The sequence below is a fragment of the Anopheles stephensi genome, chromosome 2 (assembly GCF_013141755.1).
Source record: "Anopheles stephensi strain Indian chromosome 2, UCI_ANSTEP_V1.0, whole genome shotgun sequence".
Lineage (NCBI taxonomy): Eukaryota > Metazoa > Arthropoda > Insecta > Diptera > Culicidae > Anopheles > Anopheles stephensi.
The window spans coordinates 32,526,639-32,539,089 of record NC_050202.1 but is presented as its reverse complement, the minus strand read 5'-3'; the positions used below and the strand labels follow the sequence as shown (position 1 = coordinate 32,539,089).

Here is a 12,451-nt window from a genome sequence, read left to right as displayed (position 1 = left end):
TCGATAATATTTTCACTACCGGCACTGCAAGATTCGAGCCTCCACTTACCTGGGTAGAGTAATATACGCCACGCTCACGTGACTGTGGAAGTGAAAGGTTGCTGTTAGCTGCAAGAAGAAAATGGGATAAAAAATAGAACAACATTAGTCAATGTGCTGCCAAGCTAGGATGGGACGTTTTCATTATAACTTTGCTCATTGAAAATATTTAAAAAAAAACATTGGGAAGAAAATATGTGCCTTTTTTCTACAGAAACGGCCTAACCGTATTGTTAAACATAAGGCATAGTTCAATGAAATTTTAAATTAAAACGCCTTGTTTTGAGCATTTACTGTTAGTTCTAGTTCTGATCACCATCAAAACATCAGCGTCAAAAGCATCGACAAAAACTTTATATCACCCTGTTATGCATTTTTCGCGTTCAAACAGCTCCATGCTGTTATTTCTTAAATAGCAAGTGTGTTGAACTTTAAAACTGTCAAAATGGCATCAACGACAACGTTGAAACAATATCAAACACTTCGGAATAATTGTTGACATTTTTAGGCTTAGTTAATAGTAGACTCCAATATCTGCACTCTAGTTTTTACATAGTAAATGGTTCATCTACAAAAAGGACTGGTTTTCTGCGTGCTATTTCAGGTATTTGCTCTGATGATTGCTGTGCAATTGGGCGAATTTGATTGATTTAACGACTAAGTTCATGATGCATGTAAACTTCTAAATAGGTTCTAGTCAGTCTTCCAACGGGCGTCTGGTCAAGATGTTTTTCAAATCGCAACCTTTATTGTATTAAACTGAACGATAAGACTACAAGACCATACTAATCCCAAGAGCAAACCATTGCTGAGAAGCACCTGTTTTAGCTATTTCAAAAAAAGTGCTAGGATTGTCCTTTGTATTCTGACCATGGTTGTAGAAGGGCACCAACTAGAAATTAAAATTAGAAACAGCAATATAACGATGAGGCTCCATCGCGAACGACATGCCTACACCATTGTATACATGGCTACCTGGAGTGGAGATGATAAATGTCTCTCTCTTCCTCTCTCGTAATGTATCCCAACCTTAATGATATCACGTAGTTGGATAGTCAGTCCTTGGACAGACATTTGATTCCGGATCTTGCTCCGGGTCAAGGCTCGGTGTAAATTCTGCAGGAATCGTCGGCTAACGGACCGTCTCTGTACTTGATGTATCATATTGTTTTATATTGCAAACAACCTGTGTCTCATTTCAATAAACAAAAGAAAAACATAATAAAGAAAGCTTTACATATTTCGAAGCAGTACAGCATATTTGTAAAAAAGTAAAGTATTAATTGCAAACGCTACCATTTAAATTGTAATTCCAAAGCATCCAAACCAGGAGTATAAAAAAAATCTCCTAACGTGGTTTTGTCTGCTTTTCTTACAGTTGTGGTATGCCGCCTATTATTCGTACTTTACAGCACACCGCTCGTACAATTCCTTCGCCCTAGTTCCTTGGCCTACTGGTCCACAACAACAGCAACGCTCGTTAGGTCTAATGTCGAGACCCTTTGGACAATATCCCGATTGCGCTTATTTACGAGACATTACACCACGATCGGATAGCACACTCGAAACCCCATCACTAAGACCTCGCAGACCAAGAAAAGGAGACCATAAACGAGCGTTACGATAAGTCCTCCCCGCAGAAGAAAAGGAAGAAGCACCGATACGCTCGAACGACCGCTGGTGCCCGGTTAAGCCGGCCGGCCGGCTTCACGAATCTGGGCCATAAAATTCATTGCAACACTCCACTGACGCCTTTCCTTCGGGCGCCAACAGCCAACCTCTCAGGGGATCGACGATTGGGTTAACAAAAAAGCTACCACCAGATGACCCCACAGAATATCACCGCGCCTGATGCTCTAGTCTCACTCACATGGCTGGTGATGCCCAGTCAGGCTTAACTTTAATCAGCATTACGTTGGCGTCTAATTGGAGGTCGCGTTTTATTTTGCGGTTAGCTCAAGTGTTGCTGAGCTCGGTGCAATAATCGCGACCGCTTCCCTAACTACCACTCGTAAGCCAACACCACGCCAGAACCGTCGTCGTTGTGCCAATTTGTACGCCAAAAAGAGGGCTTTTGTGTGTTTGCGTGTTTTGGTAGCAACACACTTCACTGCTACCAAAGCTCCCACTATATCCCGGCCGAGGAAAACCCGCGACAGAACACAGAATGGAAAGGGAGTTCATGGCGGCGGAAGGGACCGAAGCGAACATCCTCGCCACAAATCAACAACACTTGCCAACAGCAGAAACAATCATCCGCGCGGAAAGTATTAATTAAAAAGCCATGTGAACACGTATGTTTTTCGCGGCTGCAGCTGACTGGTCCGGTTTTCATAAAGTTTTACACAACCTCGTCCGATTCGGCTCACCAATTCGGGGAACGGGAAGGGGTAACCAGGGACCAAAGGTGGTGGGAAATTGGCACATGTTTAGTTTAGTTACCAATGAATTTATTTTCCACGAGTCTCTACCCAGTCCCTCCACCTGGAAGACCCAATGCACAGACAGAGAGAGGGAAACTTATATTGTTTTATTGAAAATTCGAACCTATCATTCGCTTTCCACCAAACTCGCTGGTTAGCACCAAAACTTTCGGTGGTTTCGGTGGATATATGCGCTGCCAACGTGTCTGCACGACGTCAGCTTCGAAAACCGCGCTTCAAACCGTGCTGCTGGAATTAATCCGTATAACTGATCATAAATTAATTTCCAAGCCTTCCACCATAACAACCTCTCATTGTTGTTAACGGACCACTGATTTTCGGGGGTGGCAAATTTCCTAAACCAGAGTGACCATATCTTTTTTTTTCTTGCTTTGTTTTGTTATTCTTCCTAGTGTGCTCTGTGAAGCGCAAGTTGTCCGTAGCGTGTAGTGGGCTCTATGGAAGTTTACCACGACCACGCCACGGTATGGGAATCGCTGCTGGCTAACCAACCACCCCAGCCGTTCAATCAAACTGGGCTTTAGGCATTTGGGCGCCTTCCATCCCTTGGTTCGGAAGCCACCTGCGTTTGTTTGTTGGTTTTTCGTCTATTTTCCAATTCCAATCCGACCAGTCAATGATCGTCAAATTGGTTGTCGAACTTAATTGGCTCACATTTCGAACGCATTTTATGACCCTGGACAACTGACCGGTCGCCTCTCGCGATTTCGCTAGGCAGCCATAACGCAGTGCACAGGGTTTATGGTATTCATTAGTTTTCTGAGAATAGTTTGCATTATTCAGTTCAGTTCTGTTACCGCTGGCAGAATTACACAACTGCCAACATTAGCAGAAATTCCTAACGACTGTGTCTAGTCGTTCAATGGTAATGTGGAATAAATAAAAAACACTTTGTGAGCTTCAGTGAACAAATAATCGGTACTTATCAAGATAACAGGGAATTCGGTACATTTTTAAACAACAAAGTAAAGGAAAAAAAAATCGTACAACAGGATACTACTTTATACGTTGCCTTCTTGTGATGGGTGTTCGAAGTCGGAACTACCTGGTAATCGGGTCCGAGAAAGACCCACGGTTTAAATGGACGAGCGATATCTTAGTTTGAGCATACAAATCCGTGCTTAAATGTCTACAACTTGCTCAAACAACACTTCCTTTCGTGTTCGAATGATGGCTCGGAGTCAACCTCCCCGAGGCTCGCACCATACTAAAAATCTTCATCATGTACGGTTGAAACCGAAAACGATTACCAATTTCTGAATTGATCAAAATTCTGAAACCGATTCCGATTTTAGAATCGATTGTAATTCCGGAACCTATTCCGATTCTAGAATCGATCGCGATTCCGGAACCAATACTGACTCTGAAACCAATCCCAGAACCTTTGATGGACCTACTTAACAGAATCGATTCTGACCAAAACTGGATGGATGTGGCATGTGTACTGGAAACGTAGCGGATATGATTTAAATCGCGGAATATTTCAAATGTCTGCCTGATTTACGTGCTGATTTTTTAAGTTTCATTTCATGCAGTAATGCTAACTGCCACAGTAAACATACAGGCTCGGACAATAGAAAAAACCACCAATTTTTTATCTTAAAATTGAGGCTATGATGCTATCTTTCTACTAATGAACCTAGTATTTTTTTTGAAAAATTTACTTAAAGATGTTAAGAAAACGAACCTGACGTTCCATCAATCAACAAATCGAGTTTAAATCACTTTTTGTCATTCTCGTGAAAATGAGGAAAAATAAATTATACAATAAAATTGAGCAAATTGAAAATGTTAATATAATTTTGGAAATTTTCTTTATTTATTTTTAACTTCAAAACAGTCCAGCTTTGTTATTGAAAACGTTAGTTTTTTTGTGTATTTGAACTTATTGGCGTTGGACAATACGGCATCGGACCGTCATACTTAATAAATAAATAAATTGGCGTTGTTTTATAATTCATCAAATTTGAAATTAAACACTAAGATGTTGCAAATTATGTTGCCAAATTTTGGTTTGATTATATCTCGTATCGAGAAGGATCAAAAGCAGCAGTTTGTCAATCTGATATAAAAGTGGTCTTATTATGTTGTCCGTCAACAGACAAAAGACTTCAAGAACTCATGGAACTCGAATGGTTGAGAACGATGAGGAAGGGTCGGTTTTAGAAGGTGTTACATGAAGAACAACATTTTCAAGACAATTTTGTAAGTTCATGTTTTGCTACTTTTTTAAGTGACTCTTTAACCTACAGAGATATCGGCCTGCCATTCCAAGCTTCCAGAATGGCATGATCTTGGGACAAATATTAAGTTATTCGACTTCAACCAGTAGGTAAATTAGAGTGGAAGTGTCTTTTATATTCAAATTTTTAAAATGAAAAGCTACATGTTTTTTATTTATATTAGTATATCAAGTTTTTTACATATGACCTCATCAACAAGCTTTCTTTGCATTTGCTGCTCTCTTGATCTACACCGATTGTGTTTTGCAGTTAGAATGAATGACTTTTCAGATTTTCCACGCCCAACAAACATACGAGCGTTTCGAGGAGAAAACTCAACAAAAATGCTCCCTCCAAGTACCAACCCAACCCTCCTAATGTGGTCTTCCTGTTACAGATAAATATTTTCTCTCTGGCTTTTAACGAATCCCCACAGGCAGCGTTCCCATTACGGGGAAGGTACATGATTATTGCTCCTTTGCCGCACGAAAATTCGTCATTTTGACATCAAAACCCTTACGCGCACGCTGCCTGTATCGACGCAGAGGCTCCTCATTCGCTGCCTATCATCACTCAATCAAATGGCATATTTTCCTTTGCCCTCGAGACTGCAAACAATTTCCTTCCGCGCGTTGACGCGTTTTTCTGCGCTTTCGCCGCGATCACACACGCACTCGCTGTACAAAGCGTCAAATGTCGTGACGGGAGGGTATGCTCCTGCCGCGGGAACAGTACCGCGAAGTCATTCACATCATCATCATCATCATCATCAGTCATACATGATATTTGGTTGCTGGTTTTTCGTTCTCGTTCCGCTTTACGGTTAATACACCAGTCAAATTCGTTCCTTGCGGGCGTTTCGTTTATTTTACTGCCAGTTTTTTTTTTTCCTAACTTCAAAAAAACTCCACACATCTCTCACCTATTTCACCGCACCGAATGTATTTTGTAGCACAGCAGAACACAGAGGGGCAAATAGGGAGGCTCTTAAAGCAGTGAGGCTTGGTAGTGTGATATTTTATATTGAGCTTGAACACAAACACAATACAGACAAACTAAAGTAGCGGGGCCAACAGCGTTGGAAAAATTATTAACAATGTCGGACATCAGAACAATAATATTGCTGACACAATCACAAGCGACAACGGAAGTTAATCATTCGATCAGCTTGGTCTAGTTCTTAAAGCTCTGTATGGAATATAAACGGTTCACAAGGATATAAGATAGATCAGAGGTAACCATGTTTCCAGTCAAGAGGGTAGCATAGACACAGCCTTGAGTTTTCTGCTCCTCCTGCTTTTCTAAGCTTCCAAATCATAGCAATAGACAACGTATCCTTCAAGGATTCCTGATTCCCTAACATCCTCATTAATGTCTCCACGGGAATTTCTTTTTATTTTTTTATTAATGCTGTCAATTCTGTCCATTCTATTCGCTTCATTAGAAGACTATTTTGTTTACACACATTTAATAATTCTAACAACGAGATAACATATAAGAACTATCTTAAAAACAAGGAAGAAGCAGAATGTCTGGATAGCTTTGGTAACGGTAACGCCCTGATCATTCGCTGCTTTAGAGGGAGAGGAGATCACTTCAAATATAGTTTAGTCGCTAAGTATCAGGTTCCTGTCACGCTTCATAAACTGTAGAAACAATCACCTATAGAGCTAGTGAAGAAGATAATTTTTTAATCATCATCATACAGGGTGTCCAATCTTAATTGAACAGTTGTGTTTTTTTCATCATATCCCATTCAAACTGCCTACCTTTTCGCAGAACTGACCATCATACTACGGGAAAAACACAATTCACAGAAAGCCAAAAATGGCAGGCCGAGACCGTTCGAACTTGAAGTGCCACAGCAGCTTGTAGTGGAAACAAATCCGCGTCAGACAATCGAATCGAGACATGATGAAGATTGAACAATATCTCAGGGGATTCAAATCGAAGTGAGAAGGAAAAAAGGAACGGGGTTTTTTGGAAAATTTAGAAAGAAGGACTTCGCACTCCAGCAGTTGATCGGACTGCATTCAACGGACGCATTCTAGTCGAAATTTTCCGGAAAAAGACTTTCCAACACCTCAGATTTGCGCCCTTTGGACTATTTTATTCGTGACGAAGTTAAAACAGATTCCAGTAGAATTCCAGTTCCGGTGCCAGATCGAAGCCGTTCTCTGTGCAGTGGGCGCGGCTATTTCCATTCGAACTAAGAGCATAATAAGCTGCTCTTCATTTCAAAAGTGTATTAAATGATTTATTTATCCCATGGATTTTTATTCTTTCATACGGCAACTGTCAAATTCAACAAAGGACTCTTCGCTAACACAGAACGAGTATCAATTACTATGCTCTTCTTTACTGTTAAAAAGCCTTCATAAAAGATAAAAAAGGAATTTCAAAGGTATTCAAATGTTTATACTTCCAAGATAAAGCTAACAAACCCAATTAAACTGAGTATCATGTTCTCCGAATCAAAACAAGCCAAATCAAATCAAATCAAATCTGTGTAATGCTGCTATGCCATACCGATAAAATTGAAATCTAAGTACCTTGCTCAAACCTCATAAAAACTCCCCCTTATGTGCAACCAATGCGCATCTACAAAGTTTATTGAATCATTTATTGAATAATTTTCACGTGCTACGTCAGTATCGAAATTGATTTTCGCTTTGCCGAACCCTGCCCCTTGCAGTTGCAGTCTCGGCTAATGAAGTGCCTGCATTCGTGTCTTATCCTCCCACAAAACCCCATTGGAAAAACAATTCAATTTCGACAGTTTTCCATTCCACCGAAAGTGATGCAGGGAGTCGAAAGTAATAAAAGGAAACCCCATATCCCGGGCAGGTAAAATAAAACTACATTAATGCACCACAACCACAACACGGTGCTCGGTGCTCGCGGATTTATAAATAGCTACATTATTGCAGCATAGATACGCTCCGCAGCGGAATAAAAGCAAATTTGCGGGCTATAGCTATAGGAAAAGCATGATTTTCCAACTTTTTTTTAAACCCACGTCATGTCGCTGGAAACTTGCTGGATTCTCCTTCTTTTTTTGTTGTTGCTACTATTTTCGTTCCTCGTTCTGACATTACACGAACCATTACAGCAGCAGTAAGACATTCGCGTGTAACGAAGAATTTGATTACTTCCCAGGTGATGTTTTCCGCATGCTGGACGGACGCGTGTACGCCCTCCCGTAGTCCCGCTTCTCGCAAACCCCCAACAATTGATTCCATTGGCGTAGAAAATAGAGATATCCCGGCTAGGGGGAACTCTACCTCCCGATTGGCAGCAAAACAAAAGCTCAACACGCCATGACAGACAGCGCGGAGGGTTTTAAAGTTTTGTAAAGCCGTATTACCGTACCTTATACCGTAGCGCGTTTTTCTTTCTCGTTTTTTTCCAAACCACAAAAGTTGCCCCAAACTTTGCGAGCCGACTCGGTGAATTTGGACCGGTTGGACAAGGTCGGATGGCTTCTGTGTCGCCGGGCCCACTCGCTCCCGGAGTGGGGAAAAGCATGGCTAATAATTTTCAAACTTTTACTGAAAATGCAGCACACATTCCGGTAAAGTAATTTTAGGAATGTCCGTACCGCATCCCTCGTTTCTGCGCACATACCGAGGGCTAGCTTCGGCGGGAAAGTTCTTCCGTTAGCGTAGCACATACTTTCCACCGCACAAAGTGTGCTCCGTGCCTTTCTGGCTCCACGCTTGACATTAACTGGCTAGTCTTCCCGCAGTTCACCTGCGTACAGGTACGACACACAAAAAAAAGTCCGTTCTGTGCACGCCATCGCCCAAAGGCAACTATTATAAGCCCCGCGGCCTTTGCCACCGCTCCATTCCCCAACAGACCCCCGGTAACCAAAACAGGAACAGGAACCTTACCAAGCTGAGAAGCGATTCCGGGCGCGCTACTGCATCATGATTATGATGTTCATGTTCATGGAAAACTAACAAAAATGGCACTTTTACCGTTCATGGTGCCCGGTCGAGAGCGCCGCCCGCAAAACTATTATTTGTTTCTTCGCTTCTTCTTCTCTATCGGAAGGAAAACTTCAGTTCTTTTCCCGCTTTTCCCCGTGTTCCGCATCCGGTGATTGGGGCCCGGTTCCTACCAATTTTGCGCTGTACAAGAAGAGTGGTTTAAGTAAAAATTGCTAAACATTCGCTCCCCGAAACAAGGTGAGAGAAAGAGATGGAGAGAGCGAGTCGGTCTTCTAACGAGTCGATCGTTCACACAAGGTAGTCGCCGCGCGTGGAAAGTATCAACTGTAGCAAAACGTTTCGTAAGAAAGTTTTCAATACACAAGCACACAGACCAGTATAAACCAAAAAGAAAAAAAAAACACCAGAAACACACTCTCAAAAAGCCATCTTTAGGTAACATGGCTACCCGTGTTTCAAACGCGCCAACTGAAACTGTTTCAATGTGCCCGGCCTCCACCAACCAAGAAAGCCCCACCCAGCCAAGTGGGAACGACCTGTTTCAAGGACCTGTTTTCTCACTGTACCATGGCGATATTACAGCATGGTGGAAAGCATCATGGGTGTCTAAATTAATATTGTTAGTGCAGCCATACTACTCCTCCGGGGAATTGTCCATCCAACCTGCACGACATGGACAGTTAAACAAAAAAAAAATATGGTAAAAAATTTAAAGCACACGGCTAAGAAGTCGCTACTCCACTCAACTTTTCTCCTTCCCCCATGATGGTGGTAGGTAGCAGCAGTCGATGAAGATTGTGTGCTTTTCATTACAGCACCTCAAAATGGAGGCCAGATAACGAGGAACGACAGAATACTGAGATGGAAAGAAGCAAACCAACAGCCAACACTAAGTGAAAGTATGATAGCGCGGCAACAGTAGAACCTGGCCGGAGACTCCGTAGTACGCGCGGGAGCTTTCATTTTCATTTTCATTTTCAAGCTCAACAACTCTCGAGACGCGGCTCGTCTGCCTGCCTGACGTTCCGATGACGATTATCATCGACATAAGCCTGAGCACGAGCTCGGCCGTAAGTAAGAAGTTGCTGCAGAACGGGAGGCAATCATGTAACAGTTTCACTCCGTGCCGTGCCTCTCTCCCCCCACGTCAGAGACATAGATAGTCATCATCGTCCGTGCGATCATCGTCAAACTCGGCTCGATGAAGTTTTTGCCCTTCATCGTGTGTCATAATCGAGCGCAATCGTTAGATTTAATTTGTACGACTTTTTCAGCTCGTGTCCTCGAAGGGTTTTGCGAGTGACGGAGGACCAACAAAGCAGCAAGCATTTCCCTGTAGTAAAATAAAAATAAAATTCTGCTTTCTGGTGGGCAAAAGAATGAGTGATATGGAAAGTAGCTTGCAGAATTGCTTTCTAAAAATTACACCTTACTTTGAATTTTAATAAACGCTCACGTGGGTAAGTTATGTGGGTTTGCTTAGCTACCGTACCAGGTGGGGTGATAATCGTGCAGTGGAGCTTAATCTATTTCACCATTTCACGCTTGATACACGCCCCGAACCCGGCCGTGCCATTCTTCAATTAGAAACACATTAAAATCTGTGACACCATAAGCAAGGATTTCTCGTGGCTGATGATGAACTTTCGATCTTAATCTCCCGCTACCGATCTTCCCGCAGGACTCGCTCGTACGAAAGGTTCCAAAAATAGACAAACACGCTAACACAGTGAATGCTAATTTTCATTTCAATCCGGATATCAAAGCCGGCTTAATTTGGGAAAAGGTTGGTGAAAAGGTTGATGAAAGACATTCCAGATTACGTGTGTCGTTGAATTGTCATGCGGAAAAGCTTGACGACGCAGGACGCGGGGACCAGGTCTGTACGATTTCAAATCTCCTTTTAAATCCCACTCTTTCTCTGCCTCTCTCTCTCTCTCTCTTTCTCTCTCTGGGTCTGGTTCAATCAAGGTATTTGAGAACGAATCTGAAAATTGGTTCACGGCTTTGCTCTCGGTTCTTCAAAGTCAGTGTCGTGTCAACGGTCGGTGAGTGGTGCTAATAAATAGATTAAAATTTCACCTTCACGGTATGGCATTTATAATGTCTTTAGAAGGTTTATTCAAATAGTAGGGAAATGGGTGAAGAAAAAGAGCGTGTGAAAGGTCATTTTACAAGGTTTGGAAGCTATGCAAAAAATCATTGAATTCACTGCGTTTGGATGGTTGAAGCTTTCTCTTTGATGCATTAAGAATTGATCGTTCGTTTGAACGTTACCTTATGATGCTAGTTTGTTTCGATCCAGAAGGAAAAAAAATAATCCAAGGCAATTAATAATACCTAAAATTTTTTGTTATAAACAATATTCTTGAACCACCTAGCAATACAGACACAACAATAAAGAAAGAGTTAGTCGGCAATGCTTTCCTAGAAAATTTGAGATTTACTCTCAACCTTACCTCGGAGAATTCCAGTAAATTGTTAAGCAAATGCCTTTAGGATTTATCGTTCCGCGCCCAAATTTCAGAATTTACATTCATAGGGTCGGGGTTCATAGGGGTCCTGGATAAGATCAAATTCAGGGTTCATAGGGGTCCTGGATAAGATGGAAGAGCCAACATACTTGAGAACATCCTCAATCAAGATTAATGGCGGATCAAGCACCTTTGAGGCCTTAGGCGGAATGGAAGTTAAGAGCCCCTTAAAGCTCGAGTTACGAGTTTCTGCTGATCGGGCGTTGGACATCCATTTGAACGCGACCAAAAATGTTGAATGCCAATTGATCCCAGAGCTCTGTTCTCTCCCAACGCAACTCTCAACGCCCCTCATACGGAGCCCTTCACATGAAGCGTCCATGACAAGAGGCGCCTACTCTGACCTTTTTACTAGATCACTTATACGAGGTAGTCCAATGGGATATAGACCTAGGTGAACAAACTCCGCTCACCGTCTGATTCTCCACTGTTGAAGACAATCACAGCGATCGAAAAGAATCTCAACGGCATCCAATAGAATTTGATGGAATATTTTTAATCGGAGGATTTCCCCAATAATTTTGTGGCTCAGGCGGAGGACCAACTGATCACTATGGTCTCAGAAACAAGGGTAATATTTATTTTAAGGGCTACCATCGCTAAAGCCTCTTTTAACTGGAACGTTCACGAAGAGGTCGAAATATTTTTGCAAAATGATATTCCTACAAATAAAATCCTACAACCTTAGATCTGTTCAAAATTTTGTTCATTAAGACATCTGAAGTAAAAACTGTTTCATCATCTACAAAAATAGGTAATCTGACAATTCTAATGTGACTAAAGAATAATCCTTGCCGCTAAAACCTCCAAAGGTGTAGGCCTGCAACATCTGACTTTCCTTGACTAACTTTACTGGATAGTACGTCCTGCATACGGGGTGGCAATCTGGAAGAGGTTTGCTGTTTGGTCCAATCGTGTGAAATTAGAGCTTTCGTATCGATAAATATTTGACATCGTTCATATGTGAATATATTTTTTACGAATGACAGAACTTGCTAGCTTCTCGCATGCATTGCCCTAAACGTATACCCTATTCTCAGTATCAGTTCCATTAGTAATCGTTCTCAAGCTAAGAACCTATTGACGCAAATTCCACATATAATCCACAGCCGAAACTAACTTCATTGCTCACAAAAACCTGTGCTGTAACACATCAGCAAAAAATCTGCAAACACATGATCATTCCGCATCAACCACTGGATGTGACGGTTCCACACATACCCAGATAGGAGTTGGCACAACCTTTCGGCGGGGTG

At 42.0% G+C, this 12,451-nt stretch overlaps 1 long non-coding RNA gene across 1 annotated transcript in view; it reads right to left on the bottom strand.

Moving 5' to 3' along the window:
* Positions 1-12,451, bottom strand: part of LOC118508019 — a 41,761-nt gene that overhangs the window by 25,723 nt on the left and 3,587 nt on the right. The window contains exon 2 of the long non-coding RNA XR_004905729.1: positions 50-108. This is a non-coding gene — a long non-coding RNA (uncharacterized LOC118508019). The remainder of the gene's footprint in view (positions 1-49; positions 109-12,451) is intronic.